The sequence below is a fragment of the Delphinapterus leucas genome, chromosome 17 (genome assembly GCF_059928025.1).
Source record: "Delphinapterus leucas isolate spDelLeu-1000000601 "Yukka" chromosome 17, BTC_Dleu_Yukka2, whole genome shotgun sequence".
Classification (NCBI taxonomy): domain Eukaryota; kingdom Metazoa; phylum Chordata; class Mammalia; order Artiodactyla; family Monodontidae; genus Delphinapterus; species Delphinapterus leucas.
Window position 1 is genome coordinate 32,701,066 of NC_143145.1, and position 25,013 is coordinate 32,726,078.

A 25,013-nucleotide genomic window follows, 5' to 3' on the forward strand; every position below is an offset into this window, starting at 1 on the left:
ACAGACTGAATGAAGGTTTAACTCTAGGCACGAATGCAGGGGAGTTTACAAAGGAAAATGCATGGGGAGTTTACAAGGGAAAGAGAGTAGAAAAAAAAGAGTACAGCATGTGACCTATAATTTTTAAACAACATCCATGCCTTCCAAGCACTTTTCTTGTGTCTTGTGAGTCTTGAAACATAGGGATGTGAGCATCAGAGAGGATGCTGGAGACCATCTAACCCAAATTAGACAAAATTTACCGACCAGGAAATTGATGCACCGATAGGGTCAGTAACTTATCTAAGGTCTTATAGTTAACAACGTTTATTTCTACATAAGGCATCTCCCCCAAGCCTTCTCATGCTTCAGCAATAAATGCCTCCCAGTCATTCCAGGGGTTACAGACTGCTTTAGGCGGCTCTCCTTTCCCTAACAAACAAAAGAGTAGGCATATGAGGGAGCATGGAGAGGCACCATAGAGACTACCAAAATCAGCAGTTTGTACAAGGTTAGGAATTAAATTTGAGTCTCCTGTCAGTTAGCATTCTTTCCAAAACATCCTTTCTTGCTTCCCCTCTCTACCCCACCAGTTGAAGAGAGAACCAACCACGCACACCTGAAACAGTTGAATATTAGTCACGGAGCAATGCATAAACAAGCAAGCATGAGACAATGCTGTTAAAAAATCACACATCCAAGGGCCCAGAGAACAGAGAGTAAAATTCTGGCCAGAACTACTTGGAGAAGTTAAGTTTCATATTCAGGTATTAATTGTATCATCCTATGTCCGCACAGAGAGGTAAATCTTCCTGACCTTTACTATTACATTTTAATTTGCTGGAAATACACTGTACCATGCACAATTCAATCAATAATTAACACTTACAAGGCATATTTTTGAAGATACAATGAAATATATGAAAAAGAAAAAAATACTTTCTCTTAAGGACCGTATAATCTAGTTAAGGAGATAGGCCACATGCATAAGAGACGTAACCACTGATAAAACAATCAGGATTGTCCATGAATAATTCCGAATGAGATCACATAAGATATGGAAATTCAGAGACCAAAAGCATAAAATGACATTGACCATGGAGAACCTTATAATTATTTTTGGAGTTCTACCTTCATATTGAAGACAGGGAGAAGCATTAGAGGTAGTACAGTGGGGAACTGATGAGATCATGCGACACAAATAAAGGAATGAACATATATTTATTGAGTTTCTATGAACATACCTTGCCAGACCTCTGGTCTTTGAGTTTTCCCTCACTCAATCCATAACAACACTCTGACTCATGTCTCAGACATTCTTCACCCCAATTTTCGCGAGACTAGAATTAAGTCTACTCTAAAATATTTTCTTAGGCAAATTACACATTTGGAAGGAAAAGTATTCAGAAATACAGTGAAAAACAAGTGTGTCTGGAGGAATACACCGCAAAGTAATCAAAACACGTAGAAGTTAGAAGAATTTACTTACATCTATGAATGTCTGTCTTTATTGAATGGAAGTGATATAAAGCATCCTTTATTAACTGATTAAAATACTTTTGAGTTCCTGAGCACTAGGAATACAAAACAAAGATGGTTCCTTCTCTCATAAAACTTACAGATTAGGACAGAGACCAATCAATGGACTGCAACCCCATGTGACGAATGCTTTCATGGGAGCAGTCCATGATGTGACACGAGCATACAGGCACGACACTTAATGAAAACTTGGTGTCATGGAAGCTTTCTGGAGGAAGGAGCCAATAAAATACCTGAAATTTTGGAAGCATAATCTCAGATGAATCTGAACTCCGTAGGTTTAATGTTCTCAGGCTCCATAATTGAAAACCATTTTTCAGATTAAAAATGAGAACCATCTCCCCAAAGGAAAAGATTACAGTAATTAAGCTACTGCACAGGAAAAATGACAACTTGAAGGTGGTGAAAGTAAAGACATTTCAATGATGCAAGAACAGGATCCAGACAAAGTTTTAAGATGCCAAGAAGAAATAGTTCAAGAAATACTCCTACTGTTTGATAGTTAACTGAATGAAGTCCCTTCCTTCATTTAGTATGGGACAAATTTACCCATGATCATTTTCATCCAGTAACTACTAGGAAAAGAAAACGGCAGGATGACGACAAATCTCAGCAGATGTTTGACGCACACAGAAATTTAGTAAATTACTCAAAATGAACTAGTAATTTCATATAATAAAATACCTTCATTAAATGTCACTTAACTGCCAAACCAGAACTGTAGAGCTTAGATTTCAACTTGTGCCAACATCTGGAGCAATACTCAGTATTGATAATCCTGATTCATGGAACAATTTGCTTTAATTTGTTTGATTATGCAGCACATATAATTAGAAAACTACTGAAAATAAATATTGCAGAGTACTCAGTTAAAGGAGCACTGTAAAAATAGTTGATTGTACACAATTAACAGCTCTAAAGAAATTACATTTTGCAACTATTTTAAACCATTTATGAAACTGCGTAAATGTGCAATATATATCACATTAATAAAAATAAATCCTGAGAGAGAAGAATAAAGTCGTTGGCTGATTAAATTGTGTTTTCTTAAAGAAAGAAAGCAAAAAAGGGAAAGATGCCCAAAAGCATAAGAACGTCATATGAAATGATATACTTGGGTGTAGAAAACAAAAGGGGTCAGAATTGAATTTATATTCATCTCAGCGTCTGCTACGTGCCAAATACTGAAATCAGAAAGATGAATAAAGCAGAGAGCATGTCACAAAGCTCAGATTCTATAGTAAACCTAAACATGGCTACCATTTCTTGAGCACCACTCAGCACTAGCTAAGTGCTTCTCGAACATCACATTAACGACTCTGCCATGCATTATTATCCCTATATTTCAGAAGAGTAAACCAACAGGCAGATATGTGAGAAGATGCCTAAGCACATTGCTAGTAAGTGGCAGAGCCCAGAATTGATTCCAAGTCAGTCCAACTCCAAAGACCGTACTCCAAACCCATTAGAATATTATAGTCGAAGTCTACTGGATGTCAAACAATAAAGACAGCAGGATGTGATCAGATAGCTGCTTTTTCCTCATCTTATATAAACCTTGTTTCTTCATTATTTTTTTTAGGTGTACTATTTTACTTGGAACTTGGTAAAATCAAACTACATACAGATGCTTAATCAATAAGCATTGCTCACTGTGCAGTTAGAAAATTAGATTTTGGTTTCATTCTTTTAAACATAACCTATTGCAATATCATTACATTTACTAATTAATTGCTTTCAGAACTATTTAATAACTAAAATATGTCACGTTTCTCAACTTCCAGACCCTTCATCATCTAAGTTTATTTTAGGAGACTAGCTTTCATTTTTATGGTAATGTTTTCACCTAATTCATTTTTAATCTTTTTACTAATGAAAAATGAAATGATTAAAAAATAACTTAATCGAATATGAAATCTCCAAATTACTGTTAAGAAACAGCATTTTCCCCTTACAATAGAGACTTGCTTCTTTCCTATCAATATATTTATTCTCATGGAAAATTCATAAATAGAACTTTATTTTGATATTAACCCAACTCCAGCCTCTTCTTGATTTGAATGGAAATGACTTCATTGACCATCTTCTTTTTAAACTTCTATCCATTTTTGATTCTTATATGTTTGAAATCAGCACTCTAGAGTAGCTTATGAAAAATGGCATGAATAATTAATACCTAAGATAATAATGACAAGTTTGTTCAGATATTGCTTCAAAAGCTTTGTTGGTAGGAAGAGGAAAGGAAGAGAGAAAGGATGCTAGGTAGAGAATTACAGAAACACCTATGAATGCATTTGACATGCATTCATTTATCGGCTAAATTCTTTATTCACATACTTCACATATATAAATAGAAATTTCAGTGTATTTTTAGCAAAACACAAACACATCTAATGGGATAACCACTATATATATCCAGAGGCCAATTCATAAAATGATGAAATGGAATAAATGTCAAGTGGTAACAAAATCTATAATATTTCTAAAATTATGGCTATGGAGTTAATGGTTTTCCATTGCAAGATTAAACTCTTTTGTTGCTCTTTTAAAAGATATCATACATATTTTGTGGGCCCTTCCATTTTTCTTAGTCTAGTTTTCAGAATCAATGAAAGCCCTATAGGAGGAAACTGAAGGTGTTATTGAGCACTATAATACACAGCACAGATGACTTGGGGAAATGCACTAAAATATAGTCTTTGGAACACATGAAACAGAATCTTTTAATTCCATATTAGGTATTGTTGGCAAGGTGGTAAATGCAGTGGCTCTACTTGCAAGGCAAAAATAATTTCAAAAACACAAATCAATATCTTTTCACTGAAAGTTAGATATTCCTGTAGAAATTAAAGATTTGCCACATCCTGAGGCAGTCACTTTTCCAGCACAAAACAGCAGCAGTGTTTGAAAGCAGTCATGCAAGCAAACAGCCTTTCTCAATCCTGCTCTTTTAATCCATGTAGTTCCTATCAATATTAACCTCTTATAGAAATTCCTGTACAATATAACTATTGAACTTTCTTGACTAGGAGGGTTACTGTAGCTGTTAGCCATCCCTATAATGTATTTTGCAATCAGCTAAATCATCAAAGTATTTTTTAACAATGAACAGTTCAGAAGTGACAGATCTACTTTCTTGTTCACAGCTGCTTATCAGAGAATAGATATCACATATGTTTGCCAGGTGCTTCCTATAGTTAGGGTACCTTCACAGAAGCCGCTCATGAAAGATAAGGTCATAAAAGAGATGAAAAATGTGTGAGCTTCATACACTTATGGTTTTATCATCAGACAAGACAGCTTTGGTTAAAGGACTGTAACAGTCAAAAACAGAAAACTGCAGTTCGTATTGAAGGGTGAGGACATTTAAGTTTAAGATTCAGTTTGTGTTTGCTCTGCCTAATAGCCTCACAATATTGTTTGGCTTAAAACAATTGTTTGGTTATAGCTTATCCAAACAAAGGTGCCAGGTTAAATTAACTCTGCATTGCCAAATTACAGACACAGTTTATCTCCAGAGACAAAAGATAAAAAACATGCAATTGTTACCCTTTTTTGCTAATACCTAAAAAAAAATCTAAATATTTCGACCATTTGAAAAGAATACGTTCATTATTCTGTGGATTCCCATAATCATGTCTAACTAAAGTTTCCCTCGACTTACTATAAATGTATAAGAAAATGTAGGATTTTGCCATGTTCTGGATAGTTAATAGTCAGTACACAAACATTTCTTTAAATGCATGTGATTTCCTTGTAACTTATATAATAGCCGTTTTCATACCTCAGAGTATGAATTGAACCGATAAAAAAATAGAATCCACATTTGTTTGATTATAAACTTTCAGACCCCAGATCAGGAAACAATCCTGAAATATTTGATGACAGTGGTCCTGGGCTAAGTCTGTCATTTTGAAAAGGAAACTCAATCTGTACAGTCAATGCATAACTACTGTAATTTGTGGCATTTTATTATAGTTAATAAGGGAAAATTATTGAAAATACTAACGTTTATGGTAACTGTATCAGATAAAAGTCACATTGAAAGTCTTGACAACTTAGGAAGAACAGTGATTTATAAATTCTTTCTACAGTCCTGAACATTTATTCCTGATGTCAGTATCGGCCTCTACGTGAAAAGTATTTTTCTCAAAGTTTAAGTTCGTCTGAGATTCGGAACATAAGGGAAATTTCCACATGAGATAAAATAAGGCAAATTCTCAGCAGTGTATCTATCATTCAAGAACTTTCACTCCTCGTTATTTCTCACAATGAGCACTTGAAAGAGTCAGATATATAAGGAAAATGTTTCTAAAATACATATTTCAAAGTTTGTATTTAAATAATTTTTATTTTCTCTTCCCCAGCTACCCCTTCCCAAACCAAAACAAACAAACAAGAGAACCTCACTGCAACTAAAAAGAAAATTCACTGCAGCTGCTATATTCCACTCAGAGGAGGATTCTACAAAATTAAGGCACCTCTTGTTCCAAAGAGGAGACAAAGTAATGTCTGATGGTCTGTAAATGACAATACTCTGAACTGTAACTGACCTATTCACAGATCTGTTGTTCTGCCGTCAGGAAACCACTAGCTTTCAGTTTTCTGGACTCAGTCTTCAAGCTTCAAACCCAGCATTCCCTTTAGGAAATCACCACCACCACCATCATCATTATCAACAATAACAAAAAGTAAAGCCAAACCTTACAATCTCTGAAATTGTCTCCCCAACAAGCCAACCTCGTCTACACAGAAAGATCAAACCAATTTGAGAAAGTTATGATCTTTGAATATTGCTTTTCATATAACCTAATTGTTTATTCTTTCCTGTTTAACAATTCATTCCAGAGACCTTCTCCTTTCTCATAATCCATTTAAGAATATGAGTCATAAGCAATCACTCATTACCATAGCGCTCCATCACCACAATATAATTTACTCATTATAAATAGACTTTATTCAAGCCACACATCCAAAAAGCCAAGGCCAATGGAGAAGGCATATTGTGGGACAGCAGCTAACAAAGACTTTGGTCTATATCTGAATGCCCTTTTTCCAACACTAGTTCAAATACCCTAATGATGATAAATGACTCTCAGAGCTCACAAATAGGGGATAACATTTATTTCTTCTGATAAACCCTGTTTTTTCTACTGCTTGACCATTGGAATTACATATATCTTACTCTTTCATTTTCTCTCTCTACTGTGGTTTATGGGAAGCTCAGATTTGCCTGTAACGCTTCAGCTTTCAAAGTATTTATCTTCCTCTCTTATGCTTCCTCTCATTATTTCCTGTCCTTCACCCTATGATCATCGTCCTTCCTGATCTCTCTGGCTCATACATCTCTCTCCTGGGTCAACACCTACCACAGTCCCACCACAATCTGCATGCTCACTAGTCTCTTGCTAACCACTTGCTGTTCCCTCTGTCTGGAACCCTACTACTTCTTTCTACCTAATTAATTCAGCATTAGATACCAACTCAAGTGTCACATTCTTAAGAACGCTTTGACCTTCCTCACTCTTTCAAACTGCCCTGTACCACTTGTGTGATTATTTTATTAATGTCTGCCTCCTCACTATAAGGTAAATTCCAAAATAGCCAGGACCTTCACTGTATTTACTCACGTGGTAATCACAGCATGTCCCATAATGTCTGATATAGTAGGTGTTCAATAAATATTTATTGGATTGCAAAAACATGCATGTGGCATGGACTGACTGCCACAATGCTTTCAGTCATTCATTACCCCAATAATCAAGCAAAGATGAATAAAAACAATGCCCTTTGCAAAACTGAAAACCCTCCATAGTAACAGAACTTAGAGGTGAGCATGTGGCCACCTAATAATAAAGACCACATTTCCCAGCCTCCCTTTTCTTGAGGTGGACCACTCCTTAAGACTAAGTTCTGGACAATGGATTGTAAATCGGAGAGTCCTGGGGCAGCTTCCAGGAACCTATTCTTACAGCTGAATCTAATCCTAATGAAGTTTTTCATATCTGTGGGGGGAAGAAAAGAAGTATTGTAGGTTACGTCAGCCCTGTCCAAACTCGGATCCATACCCCCGCTTCCACCACCAGAGATAGTCCCAGAATGTTATCAAGAGACCCATTCAAACTCTTCTTACCACAAGGTCTTCCCATAGCACCTCCTCCCTCAGGGCCAGCAAGAGATCCCTGGCTGCTGGTAACACAGGAAAAACAGAGATAGCATCCACGGCATCACCTAGATTTTCAGACGTGTGGGAGAATGTTTTCCCCTCTCTGCTTTAATTTTTAACATAGTGCTTTCATGAGTATTTATACTCTCTTTAGGCTCAGGGCAGCTTATCCTAGAATGATAACAGATTTGAAATTCAGATATCTACCATAAATGCCAAAACATTTTAGGAATCTTATTCAAGGTTTTCCAAAAATTAGGAAGTTGAAACCAAACAACATTCTTGATCATTGCTGTCTCCTATGAGATCATCCATATTTAATGAAGGTACTAACAGAGGTCGATTCAGGCCTTGTGGGGCCTGAAGCTTATTCAGTTTGAGAGGCCTCTTCTTAAAAGAAGAGTGTAAAGTTATAATTACAAAATTAGGTGCAGGGCCTTGGAAGGAGTCTGTGCAAATGAGGAGTTCTGAAGCTACACTACACTACACTACATCAAACTAACTAAATAATTGATAAATTTAAAAGGTGAATGAGTAGATTTAATATTTTTGGCAATGATAAGTGTGAAGATAAGGTACGCATTTTACATAAACTTTCAAAATTCATTCCATTTACTAATTATTTGATTTTTTTAGTGCCACTTTAAAAGTTCCCCAAGATAAACTGCCAGTATTATGGAGAAAACATCCTTCTTTTCTAAATTGGGTTTTCCTTAGGATATTAGCTATTTTCCCCGTTCTTTCTTATTATCAGTGTCACTCTACATTATTGTAGAATTGCTTCTTGCTGAGTTACTGTATTGTGGTATTCCCTTTTAGTAGTCAGTCACTGGGACAGGATGTAGGAGCATAGGACACAGGCTTAAGTGAGGCAGACACATGCTGGTGAGTAGTTTCCATACTGGAATGATGCACGTTACCATAAGGAAGCTTGAGAATGAATACACTGCTTCTTTAATCAGCCCAAACTTAACATTTCCTCCACTCCATATATATATATATATATATATGTATAAACACACACATATATATATACACATATACATATATATACATATTCCCTTGCCTCACTTGTACATATGTTTTCCTCCCTTTACTAGATGACTGTATCTTTAAGAAATAAGAACATTCTTTATATATCCCCCTATCTGCCTCTGTACATGCAGGGTCATTTATAGGCACTCATACATTCCGATTCTTATACAACTAGAAACAGGTAACATAGGTTTTCAGTGTTAGTTAACTAGTCTGGACCATCATTTGCATTGAAAAAAGGAAAAGATTATCTAAGACCCAAAGTACAGTGTCTTGTGCTAATTCTACAGCAAGAACAGACGCTACATCAAATTCCATTGTTAAACAGGTAGGGGGGAGCAAAGAGTTTTATACATCTGTCCTATAGATTTCCACCTTGATAAATCTCTATCTTCAAAAATAATCCTTAAAAAGACCTTCCCTTCTCACTGTCAGAAAAATATAATCACAGCCTACTGTCTGTGCAATTCCACTTTCCATCTCTGCTATGTGGGGTAAGACTTGGTAAAGATATAGCTACTGTCAAGTTTCAGAACAGTTCCTTGTCTAATCTTTTCTACTTCTCCAGATCTTTGATATAGAACCTGTTAGAATGTATTGCTTACTTTTCCAGTTCCTATGTTTATCTCACGTCCACCCTTACCATCTGCTGCACTGCATTTCCTTCAGAAAAGTGAAAAGTTTTCACAGTGCCCAGAGCTTTCGCTGCAAACAATGCTCTCTTCTCCTCTTCCTTCCTTCCTCTCTCCGCTTTTTATTTGGCCTTATTTTGTGTTAAGGTCAAGCTGTTTTAAAGAGTTCACTTTGCAAACATTTCTACAGGGCTGAAATTCCTATCCAAACAGTTTTGATGGATTTGTAAACTTCTTGCCATTTGTTACTGGCTTCTGCCCAAGTACACACATTTTGGGTTGTCCCCAGTCTTTTGAATTACCTGAAAACAACTTCACAAGAAAACAAGCAATGAGAAATTGTGGCTTATTTCATGCCACCAAATCACGGTAACATAATCTTCCAGTTAGTATAATGAGTCTAAAGAGCTTTCAATATAGCCCTCTCATTATATCAAAATGCCAACTCTACTTACTGCACACTGGTTTATATGGACAGAGTCTTTAAAGGAGGACCAAAAGAAATCTTTTAAGCACACCCCTAATTTATTTACTTTATCCTTTAAAATGTCTTGTTTTTATGTATGCCCTTATCTTGACTGACACGTCATGTGTAATAAGTGTTAAAAATACCTTGAAAAAGTGAGTTTTATACTTCATACAGCCAGGCTTCTTCCGATGTGTCCATCTCCTTCTATAAGGATTACATAATGATGGACATCGGAAAATGAAATTAGCTCTCATTCTTCGTAAGTACAGTAACCTAGGTTTGAATTTGGTATTAACCTTTAGTAATTTTGTGACTTTGGCCAAGTTACTGAACCTTTGGAAGTCGCAGGTGGAAACAACATCCACCCTGCAGGACAGTAAGTTGATTAGAGATGATACATGTACAGCAAGATGTCTGACTTTGGGGAGCAGTCATCAAATGGAAGTTGTTATTACCATTATTATAATTGTTATAATTGGTATGTAGTCTCAGTGCCAATCTCTGGAATCTCACTGAACTACTAAAAGAAGCTGAAACAGCAATCTGCATTCGTTATCACTATTTGCTTCATTGGTGTAACACATTCAGTTATTTTTACTTGACCTTTTAAGAACAACAAAAAACTGATTGACTACATTACTATAATTAAATTCATCTTATGGCAGTTTTCCACATTTCCCTTTACACATTCTATGTTTAGCACTACCAGAGGTAAAGATTGTCCCATCAGGTAATGGAAGGGCAAATGCTTTAATACTGCCTGTTGCTTCTCAAATGATAATCAAAACATTGTGAGAAATTTTACATACTAACAAGAAACTATGAATTTTATATTAGAAGATTAAAAGCTTTGAAAATCTTATTTGATTTAAACCTAAAAAATGCTAGTGCAGAACCAAGAAAATATTTTTAAATCATTTATGATGTTTAAAAATAAGAAGCAGAAAAGGCAGGGCTACTTCCAAGAGATCAGTTTCTCTAAAATAACATTTTATCTCAAATTATTATGGGACCAAAAGTAGGATTCGAAGCTGTCAACCACATTAATTCCATATTATTAAAATAAATTAGCTTCTCAGGCTTCCCTAATGCTATTCACACTTGTAATTTTCTTTGAATAGAAAAATAAATTAAGAGTTAGTAGATGTAAATGATTGGCAAACTAGTGTAGATCTGCATGAATTGTTTTATATATTTTTTTAATTTGAGCAACATAAAATTGAAAACTGTATTTTTAATTTAGAATAACTATTTATATAATTATATAAACTATTTTTATAATTTATATAATTATTACTTGACCAAAACTACTTCCTTCAAGAAACACGGGCTCTTCATTCTACCCAAAATACCACTGAGAAAATGTAGCAATAAAAGGCTTAAAAATATATAGTTTCCCTTTATGGTATTCAGCTAAAATCAATGATTAATTAAATAACTAGATTAAAAGTGAAAAAGTCAATCAATAATTCAGAATAATTCAGAATAATTCAAAAAGTCAATCAATAATTCAGATAATATTTTGTCTCCTAGTATACAGATGCTTAGCTTTACATATATAAAATAACAGGAAATTAAATAAATTCTTACTTTTCTCCTGAATTTCAACATTGTAGGAAAAACAACAAACTTACACTAAATTTTATAGGTCAAAAAATGTTCTCTCACTCGCAGAAACCATAACCACAAAACAGAAAAGACAACTTCTCTAAATGGTAAAATATGGTTTTATATTAATTTTCAATTTTTATTATAAACAATAATAATGCTGATAAAATAAAGATATAACTAAAACAGGCAAATATCTCAACATTTTACATAGTCAGCTAGAAGCAGAATGAAATACACTGTATTACAATATGAAATTGTTTCATAAATTATAATTATGTAATTATATATTTTATCAAGTTTTACTATATCTAAAAAATGCCTTTAGCTGATTGCACAATGGAGATTTGTTAATGGTCAGCTCACAGAGAAAACAATGAATTTAGTTCATCATATGCAAAAGAGCAGTATATATTATCAAACATGATTCATATAAATGATATCATCATGACTCATTTCAACACTGCATAAAATCACTCATGTTAATTTTGTTGAAATTTTTATAATGATATATCTGGGATCAAAGATAAGGTAAACAGATAAAGCTTGATCTGACTCTTACAAATAAAATACTAAGTCATGGACAAAATTTGAACACCCTCTGGTTCAAAAGGAAAAAAAAAAAAAAAAACGAGAAAATGCTGACTCCCTGTAAGCACAAATTGCCTTCATTTTTTCAATAATTGTGGCTTAAGGAAAAAATCAAACTGACCCAAACATAAGTATGTTTGGGGGATTTTAAGATGGCCAGAAGAGTGATACCACAATGTCATAATATTTTCTTCCTTTTTCCAATCTTATGAGATAAAAATAAAAGTAGGACACCATTATAGCCTCTATTTCTATGTTCTAAAAAGAATTACTTCCATTTTGCATTGTTCGATGAGTTAGGCAAGAAAAATTTAATTATTTTTAAATAAATTAAAAAAAGAAAAGACATACTGGATCCAGGAAAACAGAGGGTTTGCCAAGGCACAATAATGTCGTGTGGAGGGAGGGGGAGGTGGCAGAGAAGGGAAGGGAGGTCTGTGCCAAGCAAAGCTGGGGGCTGTTCAATCAGCTCTATCAGGGCTCCATCAGTGTCTCCACTCCAGCCAAATCCAGAGAAAACAAGGAGTCAAAGGTTCAGGTCAATAAGCTTATAGGCGATTTGCACAAACAGCTCCTCCAGCAAGGTAAAAAAACAAAGTCATATTGGCTTTCTTTTTTATTCCTTCTCTTTGAACTCCCCGGTCCAAACAAACACACCCTGGAAATGTCAATGTTATATGCAAGAATTTAAAAAACTCAGCTTCTTAATCCCGTTAAGAAAAAGGAACAAAGTTGCCGGTACAGATCTCCTTCCTTACTGAACCCAAAGTGAGTACGGTAGAGCTGCCTTTTGCAGATTCTGATTCCAGTTGCCCAAGCATCAGAGGAAGCACAAATGTGTCATTAAAGGCATAAATGAGGAGGAAAGAAACCAGAGTGACTGAAAAGCATTTATGAAATATTTGTAAATAGACTTTCTGAACTAAAAAAATAATAAATGAAAAGAAGAAAATAGGAAACAAAATAGCATGAACGTTTGACACTGGATCAAGTGAAAAATAAGCAGTTACTACTCCCACAACCAAATCTTCATGAAGCTGTGCTTTTTCTTCTTCTTCTTCTAGTATTAAGAATCTAGATAACATTTTTGTTGCTTTACTTAACATGGAATGGTGACAAATGCCAGTGATCCAGGCTTTAATTTATTATAGTCCAATGAGAAATATGGCTTTTCCTCGGTTATTTCTTAATTTTTAATCAAAGCTACAGAATGACACAAATGATAGAAAGAAAGGAAGGAAGTAGGGGAGAGGAACATTCCAATGAGTCTGGCCACTTATTGGCAGGAATAGTTAAGCACAATGTTGAAATGATTCTGATTCTCATGCCTCCTGTTCTATCTTTCTGATTCAAGGATGTGAAAATTTATAGAGAACATCTACCCAGCTCTGGTGTTGTGGAAGGGAGCAAAGTGACTCATATCAGCCTCAAACACCCCCAAACTGTTCTTCCGTAAACTACATTAATGAGCTACAGATGGAGTCTCATCAAGCCTTTGGCTAAAGGGATAATTCTGATTGGAGTTATCTGTTATCTCCTGACAGCTTCCCCAATTCGCTTGCTTCCACTTCCTGCTTTAACTTTTACTTTCTGCAGACTTTCCTTCTCTAGGTATATACAAACTGTGTCATGACCATGCCTTTTCTCCCAGTTATACCTCAACTCTCCTCCGTGACTCACCCAGGCCTTCCACAGTGGTAAGAATCCAACAGGTTCCTAGAGCTAGAAGTTCCACAGGTATGGCCACACCTCTCTTACTTCCCCCAGCTCTCTGCTGTCCTCTTCTGGCTTCCTGCAACATTAGCCTTATAGGTACAGCCAACTTGACTCTGGAGTACCGGAAGCTCACTCCCTTCCCTCAGGTCTCCACTCAAAGTTCACCTACCCTATCATCACTCCTTATAAATTACTGATAGCATGCAGTGCACACGCACACAATGGTGTTCTATCACCCTGACTGTGGTTTTTCTTCATAATGTTCAACATCACCCGTCATATTATACAATGCGAGTTTGATTGTTTATTATCTCTCTCTCATCTCAAGAGTAGTGGTGGACGTTTGTCTACTGCTGTATCCCCAGCACCAGGAAGAGGGTCTGACACATAGCAGATGCCTAATATATGAGTTGAGTTGTATTGAATTCAGTCTACTGAACAGAACTGCAAGCTTCTGCCAACCTAATTAAATATCTGTTTGTGTTTGCTTTTGGTTTGATATTAATTACTTCTGGGCCTAGAGCTAAATCCAAGTCTGAGTAACTCAGGCTCTTTTCTACTTTCTTTAAGATGCTTTGCATTTTTCTACTTTAAAGCTGTTTTAAAAGAGAAATATGACTTTTACTTTCTGCATATTACCAGGGTCAAATCTTTTTGAATGTGGTGAGAACGCCCATTGTTACACTATATGTTTCCTTATTTTATGGCTTTCCATTATGCCCCTCTTTTTCAACCCTAATCTTTCCAGATTGAAGAGCTCTAACATTAATTCATCTCTCTAGGTAAAGCACTGCACCCAGTGACTTCTCTGACAATTCTCCATATCTAGATAGTAGGACTAGAAGTAAGGTTTGTTTTTCTTCCAAAATCAACTTTGATGACATCATTTCCCTTTCAGACTTTGTTTAGAGATGATGTCATCAGAAACCAGTTTGTAAGGATCCTTGGTAACTTTTCCAGAAAATCATTATTGATTAACTCAAAGTTCACTGACATGTAGTTTCTTTGGAGGTTTTTGTTTGTTTGTTTGTTTGCCTGTTGATAGCATTACATTCTAATAGCCTGGTGATACTGGCCTGACAATTTTCTTCCTGTTCACATATCCTGTGACATCCTCCTGGAATGTATCCCAAGACATGTTAATTTACTTTACTCATTAACAAACTCAAATATTGCAGGGAGGAAACAGTCTTCCAAATAATTAATAATAGTAAACCCGTTTTAGAGCTGCTCCAATATCAGCCCCACTACAAAACTTACTGTCTTTGAGTTTATCCAAGAATTCTAATGTATAAGAGTTCCCACCTGCCAGTAGTGACATAACTAAAAGCTCCCCAGGTTGCTTTCCAGACCACCTATATTTCAATTTACATTAGTTCGCTTAGCTCTAAACCAATATTGATGTACTTCCATGTTTACTCTATAAACCAGAATAAAGGCAGACAAAAGTCACTGAAGCAAATAATCCAGTACCACAGGAAATGTGTAGCACTCATGGACCCAGCCTTGATGTCTTCGTCATCTGCAAATTCAAGGAAATAATTCTTGCTTGTTTCCTTCCTCTCTGAGATACGGTAAGGCAAGATGCCAAATGATCTAAACTCACTGCACCAAAGGGGATGATGCAAATTGAAAGTATTGCTTTACACTTTGCTAAAATTCTTAAAATCTAAAAGTATCAAAGCAACTTTGAAATATCATCTTTTTATAAATATAATTCATTTCATTCATTTCAAAGGTGAAAAATAAAAAACATGAAATATGCAACTAACCCAAAGTAAAAAGTGAAACAGGAATCTGCAACAGAATTGTCAGATTCATATTTTAGGCCTGAGACTATAACAAGGTTTTATTAAAGTGATCTTTTCCATTTTTAATTGTGATTATCTATGCTTTAGATTTGTATGATTAAGAATTCTACACATTTAAAGATGACAAAATTCTGACCAACATTTTTTGACATTTCCGTGGAATATTACATTACGAGAGTGATTTGGGTCGCATTTAATCACACTTTATAATATAACTAGCAACTTTACTAATATTAATAGACACTTCGAGACGTGTAAAAAAAAAGCCTTCTCATCTGACAAGAGAATAGATAATATCCATGTGGAACTGAGAAAAATACCACAATAATAAGAGTCATTCTAAACACTGAAAACACCCTGTATAATGTAGAAGGCTCAATTTCAAAAGGAAGAAGTAACTTTTACCTATGATAAGCTATGTCTCTACAGAGTAGAGATTTTTCTTTTCTTCTTTTCTAAAAAGTAAAGTTACAATAGCATAGATTGCTTTTATACAAAATACAGTTGCTAAAGTATAAATGAAGATATATTGTAACTATATGTGTATCTCAGTACTCTTCTCTGACAATGTGTCAAGATACCTTGCTTGGAAAACAAGATACTCTAACCATGTTTCTGTGATCTGAGTTTTTAAATTCCTATCCTTTGTTTGATAAGAAAAAAGCATTTGATGTTCAAAAATGTTACCCCTGGAACCCAGTAAAACAACTGTGTCATTGCTAGATTTTGATCATGGCTAGATCTTTAGACAAAGAAACTTCCCAAGTAATCCAATTCATTTTCTTGTATATACTTACAATTTTTAAGTTGTCATAAGTGATTCAGAATATGTGCAAAAAGTATGTTTCATCAGTGATCCCAACTTAAAAATATTTTTCTTCAGAAGAACAATTTTTACATGCTTTTTCAATCATGACACTGGCATCATTAACCATTTAAATACTTATACGCTTTTAATGCCTAATCTATCTTTTTCCCTGCAACTGGCAAGAAAACATAATTATGTGTCACTGAGACTAATATGTAAATTTCTGCAGAAAGATTAGATTCTAATTTTCCAGAGAGGACATTTTCTCTTCCTATTATAGTTAATCAACTTAAATGAAAAATGAGGAATCCCTGGAATCCCTGTATGACCTCAAGGGGCTGCAATTCATATCAAAGAGTTGTCTCTCTTTCACACCAGTTCCTACTACTTCAGTGGGAATTCCCTGGTCTCACATTCTATGAGAATAAAATAATGAAATTCTTTTCCTATTAAATAAGGCAACAGTGGTTTGAAATAGTAATAGTAGTATTTATCCTAAAAAATATTATGTGGAAATTAGAATTCTTATTTCCACCTATCATTACTTTCTAGTTTCAAACTAAACATTAGAGAATTATTTGTACAATACATTAACTAATTATATCTTATTTAATATATTATCTATATCCTATATTAAATATTATTTTGATATATTTTTCAACTTTCCAATTATTTATCAAAGTTAAAAATATCCACTAAACAATGTTCTTAATAATTGTAGTTCAGTTCTTTTTTGTTGTTGTTCCTCAAGGCCTGTCATTATTTTTCATGAGTTAAGACTCTGTTTAATATAGATGGAGGTTATTATTCTGGGACCATAATTATGTAATCCTGTAATAAGCATCTGTCATAAGTCTATTTTCTTCCAAGAAACCACTAACTTAAAACTTGGAGTTCTATTTTCTTAAAAACAGGGCATCACCAATGATGATCCCAAAATGTAAAATACACCTAATAATAACTATTATTACTGCCTCCCTGGATTAATAAGTTGACAAAAGTGTCTGAATCCATACACTCACTCTTTTAAGGACAAGGGCAAGAAGAATAAATGATACTTACTAGCTACCGGTTCCTTCTTTAATGTAATCCCACAACATAAGGTAGGTGCTATACAATGCACTAAAGGATATATTTCCTGATAAAGATGGAAAATGGAATGTCTTCAAACAGATTTAAAAACTCTTCCTCTCCAGCCAGCTCTAATATGTATTGCTGTGGGTGTGTAGCATCAAGAAATGGTTCTAACATCCAAAACAACAAGAGAAAATGTTAATTTGGCCTGAACTCTGAGTGACTACTAACTAAGAAGGCCTGTTTGGTCCATACCATTCTTGTTTTCGACCAAAAGTCTCTGATGCGGCGGGCAAGGACCATGTTACAAAGCCATCTTGAGGTCTTCAGGAGTTAATGGTCAAAGTTTTTCTGAACTTCAATGTATCCCACTGCTGGTGCCGCCATTCCATTTCCACAGTCTTAGGGCTACTGACCACACGGATGGGAACTGGCTGGCTTCTTTTGTTTCTAACACACCAGAATCAAGAGGAAGTTATACTGAGGTTTTTTTTTTTGGTTTTGGGTTTTTTTTTTTTGCGGTACGCGGGCCTCTCACTATTGTGGCCTCTCCCGTTGCGGAGCACAGGCTCCGGATGCGCAGGCTCAGCGGCCATGGCTCACGGGCCCAGCCGCTCTGCGGCATGTGGGATCTTCCCGGACCAGGGCACGAACCCGTGTCCCCTGCATCGGCAGGCGGACTCTCAACCACTGCGCCACCAGGGAAGCCCTATACTGAGGTTTTAATAATATGTATCAAATGTATATTTGGTGACTGAGGCATGCATATTAGAAGTTTTGGGGGAAGCTATGTCAGCATTCTTGATTTCAGACTGCCAATTCACATCATCAAATTCACACAAACAGGTAAAAAATCACTCCACATAACTTCTGTCTGCCTAAAAAATAAAGACGGTACATTCAGAAACACAAACAGACATACAGACATCCAGTCATGCCCTCTGGGAAACAACCATGGTAAAATCAATAAAAGTAGCTATTCTAAACCAAGGAAGTGATCCAGACACTTGTGAAATTATACATTGGTGTGGGAGGTACAGAAGACCCATCTCACTTGCCGAGGCAAAACAATCAAATAAAGAAGTTAAAAAGAATCATAAGAAACCTTAAACTCATTTTTGAAAAAAGCAAGTTAAAAATGAGTATACGTGCCCAATGAGGACATAGTTACTGGCAAGGCCACTTGGCTCCAAGTCAAGGTTGGAAATAGGCAGAGATATAGTGTCTCAGGCTCTTCTTCTGTTATAATGTTAGTATGTAAAAAGAATATCTAGAAGAGAGAAAGAGCGTGTATTTTCTTATTTGACAATATCTAAAAAAAAGCACCATTCTCAATGTTGAAAGTCAATGTCAAACAGTTAAGGCGCTCAGTTTTCAAAAGGAATGAGCTAGAAACTTGGGTGGGGACTCTGGCCCATTCCCTTCTTACCCTCAATGGCTAATTCAGTGCCTTGCAAAAAACTGACATTCAGTAAATATTTGTTGAAAGGATAAACAATAAACATTAAATGTATTATAGTTATCTGGCCAACCAACATGAAAATGTTCACAGTTAACTGGCCAATCAATAGGAAACTATGTGTTTAAATATACAATATGATTTATGGATTATAAAATTTCTTTTATCCTTCAAAATAATATTGTATGTTTAAAAAAAACTTGCATGTATTTTCAGACAGTTGAATTATGTATTTACACTCTCAACACTCTTCCTCCACTCTATCAGTGCATTTTTCAACCATACAAAATCATCTGAGTAAACAGACGCACATATCGCATCCAGCCATTAATGATTACCTTTGTTACAAAAGTATTCCACTTCTTCACAGCTCAGATTTTCAGGCCCAAATTCTGTGGAAAAGCTTTCCTCCAATGGAAAGTCCCCTTTTGAGATGATGTCCGTTTCCTCTGATGGACATTCTTCTTCTTCCTCTTCAATGGCATCTTCTAGCGGCCCTTGAAAAAGAACAGGGACACTGTACCAAAAAACATCCAAAGAAGAGGGTGAAATAAAATCCTTAAATAGGGTCTTTTTGATTAAGGTGGTGAGGAAAATGTATTCTATAGATAGGCCATGTAGTACCAAGGGTACTCACACAAGATAATGTCACATCCATATCAACAAGTAATGTTGACCTATGATAAGAAGTGGAAGGAAACCAGGTCCTGAAGTTACTACACAGAAAGCAACCTCCATCTCCCGTCCTTCCCCACCCCCAACTCGAAGCCCAAAGCTTGTTCTTTTATTCTCTCCTAAAGAGCAAAACTGTGCACTTTATGTTCATTTGTTAGAATTAACTGCCTGGTAAAGAGTACAAGTCTCTTTTACACTGTTGTACAATTTTACCTGAGATTTTAATAAAGATTTAGAGTAATTGAATGCATTTTAATTGAACTGAGATTTTAATAAAGTCTATACTTTTAAAAATCCATCTTAAGAGTGGATTCCAAGAAAAGATTTCATTATATGTGTTTGAGGCTTGAAGAAAAATTACATATTTCTCTCCCTGATGAAAGCATAACCCTGTTCATGATTAATTGAATTTTTTCTGAAATGAAAAGTAGTTTTCTAATGAAAAAATGTAATTTGTATTTATGTGATACTTTTTCTGTAATAAAAATACAACTTCCTTAGAGTGAATGAGAGTGAGGTGCATTACATTAATGGACCTATTTCACTGAAAGGAAAGGGAGGGCTATAGTTGTTGAGATGGATCTGAAGTGGACAACGTGGGAATACCACACTGCCGATCGTGAATTTCCGACTGCCCAGAAGAATCAAAGTATCCGACTCATTTTACTAAGCAGAAGTCCACATTTGCTCCTAAAGAAGCACTGTAGCATTTCTTCCGAAGAACACAATTATGGTAATTTGTACTAATTGTCACTCATGTCAGCAGTCTCATCAGACAGGCTAAATACTTAAAAGGCTTAGGCAGTCTCTTTCTCTTACTTCTTGGAAATGTGCTAGGAAATTTTCAGGACCAAAGCAGAAATTTTATAAATAATTTAAAATAGTGAATTTATTATAATCTTCACATATGTGTGAGCAAACAGGAATAGGTACATACAGCACAGTGATATATGGGCTGTTTTCCCAAAAGCAAGTTCCCAAAGGGCTGAATTCACATGACACATTTTCACGGAGAGAATTAGTTGCTTTGGATAGAAATTAAGGGACATGCAAGAAAAAATTCTTACAGAGTTTCTTTGTGCTTTTTAAAATTTATTTTTTCTCCTTTTCTCCAAAATAACAAATGTTAAGGAAGAAAGAATGCCCTAATTCCAAACACTCTGGTAATGTGATGGGTTTGTTTTTCCACTCCAGGTGGAGCGTAAAAAAACCATAGATTCTGTTTTAACACAAACCACATTCAAAACCATGGCTCTCATATTAGGTTTTCTCCCTCATTCATTATTTCAAGTAATTTATAATCTTTCACCTTTTAAAACAATTATGTCAAGTAGCAAGACATGCAAGGAACATACAAAATAGTAATAAGGTAAAAGATTACAATCACTAAAACAGTTATCTGAATAATTCAATAATAATTGCAAGTCTAACAAGGAATAAAATAGAATATCTTCCATGTTTTTATTTTGTTCAAGCAACAATTTTAATTAAAAGTTTGGTCAAAAGAAGACACCTAGACTGTCTCATTTGTGTCTCATGTAGGACTTTCAAAGCACGTTCTTATATAATCTTTAAAATAACCCAGTGAGGTAGGTAACTGAACAATTATTTAAAATATTCTGACTTAACGAGTTGGCTCCAACGGTATAATATTAAATTAAAACTTCATTAGAAATTAAATGGAAAATCTCATGTGAAAATCTGAAAGAAAGTAAACCCACAAAGCATTGATATAGACTTAATAAAAGTGTAACCAAGCCATTCACATATACAAACACGTCAAAAAAGGCTTGTATATCACATATAACTTTTCATCAAAGATTATAAGATCTTAATTGACAGTATAGTATTCTATATTCCAGGGGCTGTTTTATTTTATGTTGGCTATCGATTTGAAATTCAAAGGATGTAATTGAAAAGAAGCACTTATTTTCAAAAACAAACTACAAAATCCCAAATAAAAGGTAAAAAAATTATTGAGCTCATTGTTCAAAATACATGAGATCTCATTGTCAATATTTAGAACAGGCTAGAGAAAGGTGATTTAATAATTTCTCCCAAAGCACGTGTCACATTGATATAATTTACTGTACTTTAAAATGTCTAACCATTTCTTTAGCCATGCTATCAAATCAGGCTCTGGCAAAAAAGATTTCTCTTAAAATGTATAGTATTTATGGTTTAAGATTAGATCTCACCCTACTCTCTATATTGCACGTTTCTTTAACTGGAAACCTTACAGATAATCGGTGGCTATAAACTAACATTTCAAAAGGTAAGAGACACTTGAAGCACAAGTACAATTAATAGCACCAATGAAGGAGGGAATGAAGGAACCTCCTGTGTATGGGTTAGTGGGCACAGAAGTCCACTTCAGAAAAATCACCGCACGTAATTTGACACAAATAATAATATCTACTCAGAAAAGTCTTACGACTGAGCTCTATGTGCCCTCATGGAGAAAATTACTTTTGATTGAGGCCACTTGGCAGGCAAGTGTAAGGAAATCTGAATTTCAGCTCTTCAATTGCCTTTGATTTACAGATATTCAAACACACTCGCGAGAATGAATAGTCAATGTTTATATATATAAATATTTACCTGATTTAAAAAATGCTAATAATTAACTGTACAGCCTAAAGCTATGAATACAATGATGCTGTACATCGGGCCCACAACGCTGTTAATCATCTCTCAGAATGTAGAGGCATCTTTTATACTGGATGAATAATACAGATTACTGGAAGATTCTGGTGGGTGCAAAGTAATACTCCTGTTTTCAGAAAGGGAGACAACTGGGTACTCAGGAACCATTTGAATTGACCACAGCTACTTCTGCCCCCCAAAGATAAACCTGAAGCTAAGAAGTGTCATGCAGATTCACAACACCTGACAGTAACGATCACGCTCCCAATGTGTAATAAAGCCTTAGTTATCCAGTACCAAAAGCGATATTGCAAAAGCTGGGCCTACGTGTGGGAGAATTTTTCATCTGGTGGTTGTTTCAGTGATCTGGAGTTGGTAAAGGACAAAAGGAAAGTTCAAGGTTAAGTAGTCCTACCCTACACAAAGGTAGCATAATCACTGAATGAAATGAAAGTCAAGAATTGGATTTGTATGGTTAAGAAGCACTTCCCAGATAAATTAATTTACCTTTGAGGAGTATCTACTCCCCAGATAAATTTATGAGAAAATTTTTGCTATGATTTCAGGGTTAAAGAAATCCCTGAAACCCATCCAAAACCACTGGAGGAAGAGCTAGATGACAAAACAAAACAAACACAAAATATATCTCCTATATTTTTTCTAGCGAAAAAATATAGGAGATATATAAGGATTAAAAGAGAATTAAAATAAGCAATACAAGGAGGCTATGCAAAAAATGATAAAGATCAACATCATAAACATTAAATCAAATATACATGTCTTTCAACGTATGTTGTCTTGATAAAAAACTTCCTACCTTGGTAGCCTACTATAAACTAGACTAATCCTCACTTAAATGTCAGACTGTCTTTGTTCATATAAATTCAAAGCACTTCAGAATGAGGCACCCAAGAAAGAAATTAGATCCTACAGAAATTAGTATACATCGCCAAGTATGAAGAAGGGAAAGAAATGCCAAATTCTATGGTTCTGATGTAATATCCCCCAAAAGGGTTTCTTTCTCTTAAGCACTCACTGGCATTAATTTATTATAAATTATTTTAGTTGGTTTTGCATGCCTTTTGATTAAAACAAGACAAACACTTTGCCACAAAGGAACTATAGAGAGCATTCAGTCTCCTCTCCATGCATTAATATTCTGAGCATTCTAGAGGCTGCACAAGACTAGCCACCTAGCAAAATGAGACTGTTTCAGAATACTGGGCAGCCTTGATTGCAACTGACAGGTGGGAAGAAAGTCGAATTAAAATATTATCATTCCCAATAATTGCAATAATCCATCACAGTGTGCTCAGAAATTCTGCTAGGTGAGTTTCCTCCAAAAATACACAAATATCACCATACCTTTTTATTCTGGTGCTTCTTAAGGTATGCCATTTCAGATCATTTTTTATATCTGATAGTATTATTAATATTAAAACTTACATCAAAAAATTGTATTAAATTATTTTACTCATGTACAGAACAAAGAATACGTGTGATGAAATAAATTTCTCAAAATATTAATGAATTAATGAAAATGAAAATGGTGTATTGTCTCCAAGTTGCCAGCTCCTGTTTTGTGCTCCTTAAAAGTTGTTTGCAAAAGAGCCACTCAGATAAAGGAATAAGAAGGTATGTAAAACCTTCTAATACATATAAAACAATAGAGATCTCCAAATCTGACAATTTAAGCAATAATATATACCATGCTTTAATTATTACATAATAATTGGGCCACATTTATCATGTAATGCTACCTTTCAAAAAGTAAATATGAAAAGATAAACTAGGAATAGATCAATTCTGGTTTACGTTTAATATGTAATACACAAATACGTCAAAACTCTATACAGGTATGCTCTATGTAAGTTGACAGGTAAGAGGGAGTTGATATAGAATTTTCCATTCTAAACTTATGTTACATTCTCTACATGTGATAGAAATGCAGCAGTAGACTAATATTTAAATTGGATGTCTCGTTACCAAATCCTCTGTATTCTAGCCTCATGTATCTTTGTTAATTTCAGGATGGTATTCATAAAACACAAAACATAAAACCCTTCTAACAGGGAAGATTATTAGTTTCATATGTTCTGTACAAATATGGCCTGTTTGTTCAATTAGAAATGGAAAATAAAAATGCAACTCTAAATTAAAAAGCAGAAACCACAAAAATGCATCCTTCCCCATCTCATTATGGAGTAGGAACATTTCTATCTTTAGAGTACTAATATCTTTTTTTTTTTTTTTTGCGGTACGCAGGCCTCTCACTGCTGTGGCCTCTCCCGTTGCAGAGCACAGGCTCCGGACGCGCAGGCTCAGCGGCCATGGCTCACGGGCCCAGCCGCTCTGCGGCATGTGGGATCTTCCCGGACCGGAGCACAAACCCGTATCCCCTGCATCGGCAGGCGGACTCTCAACCACTGCGCCACCAGGGAAGCCCATAGAGTACTAATATCTTTTTACTAACTTTATCAGGCGCATATTTTGCACCTCCCAGTAGTTCCTCTTAGAGTTTTCAGCTGCTACACTCAGATTCCTTATAAATCATAATCATCCTGTAGGCACACCTCAAAATGCTACTCACTTGGTTCCTATTACATTTGTCTCATGCATATCCCACAGAGCCATTTAATGCGAAGGGGCAGGGAAGAGGGATGCTCTTTGGACAGTGCAAATCCATACTCACTCATGTAATGGAGCTTAACAGCAAGAATAAAACCTTATTTCTGTAGTATAAAAAAGTAGTATTTTAAGTGAGCAAGTTCTTCCTGCAGTCACTCACTTTTAACAATAGTTGCA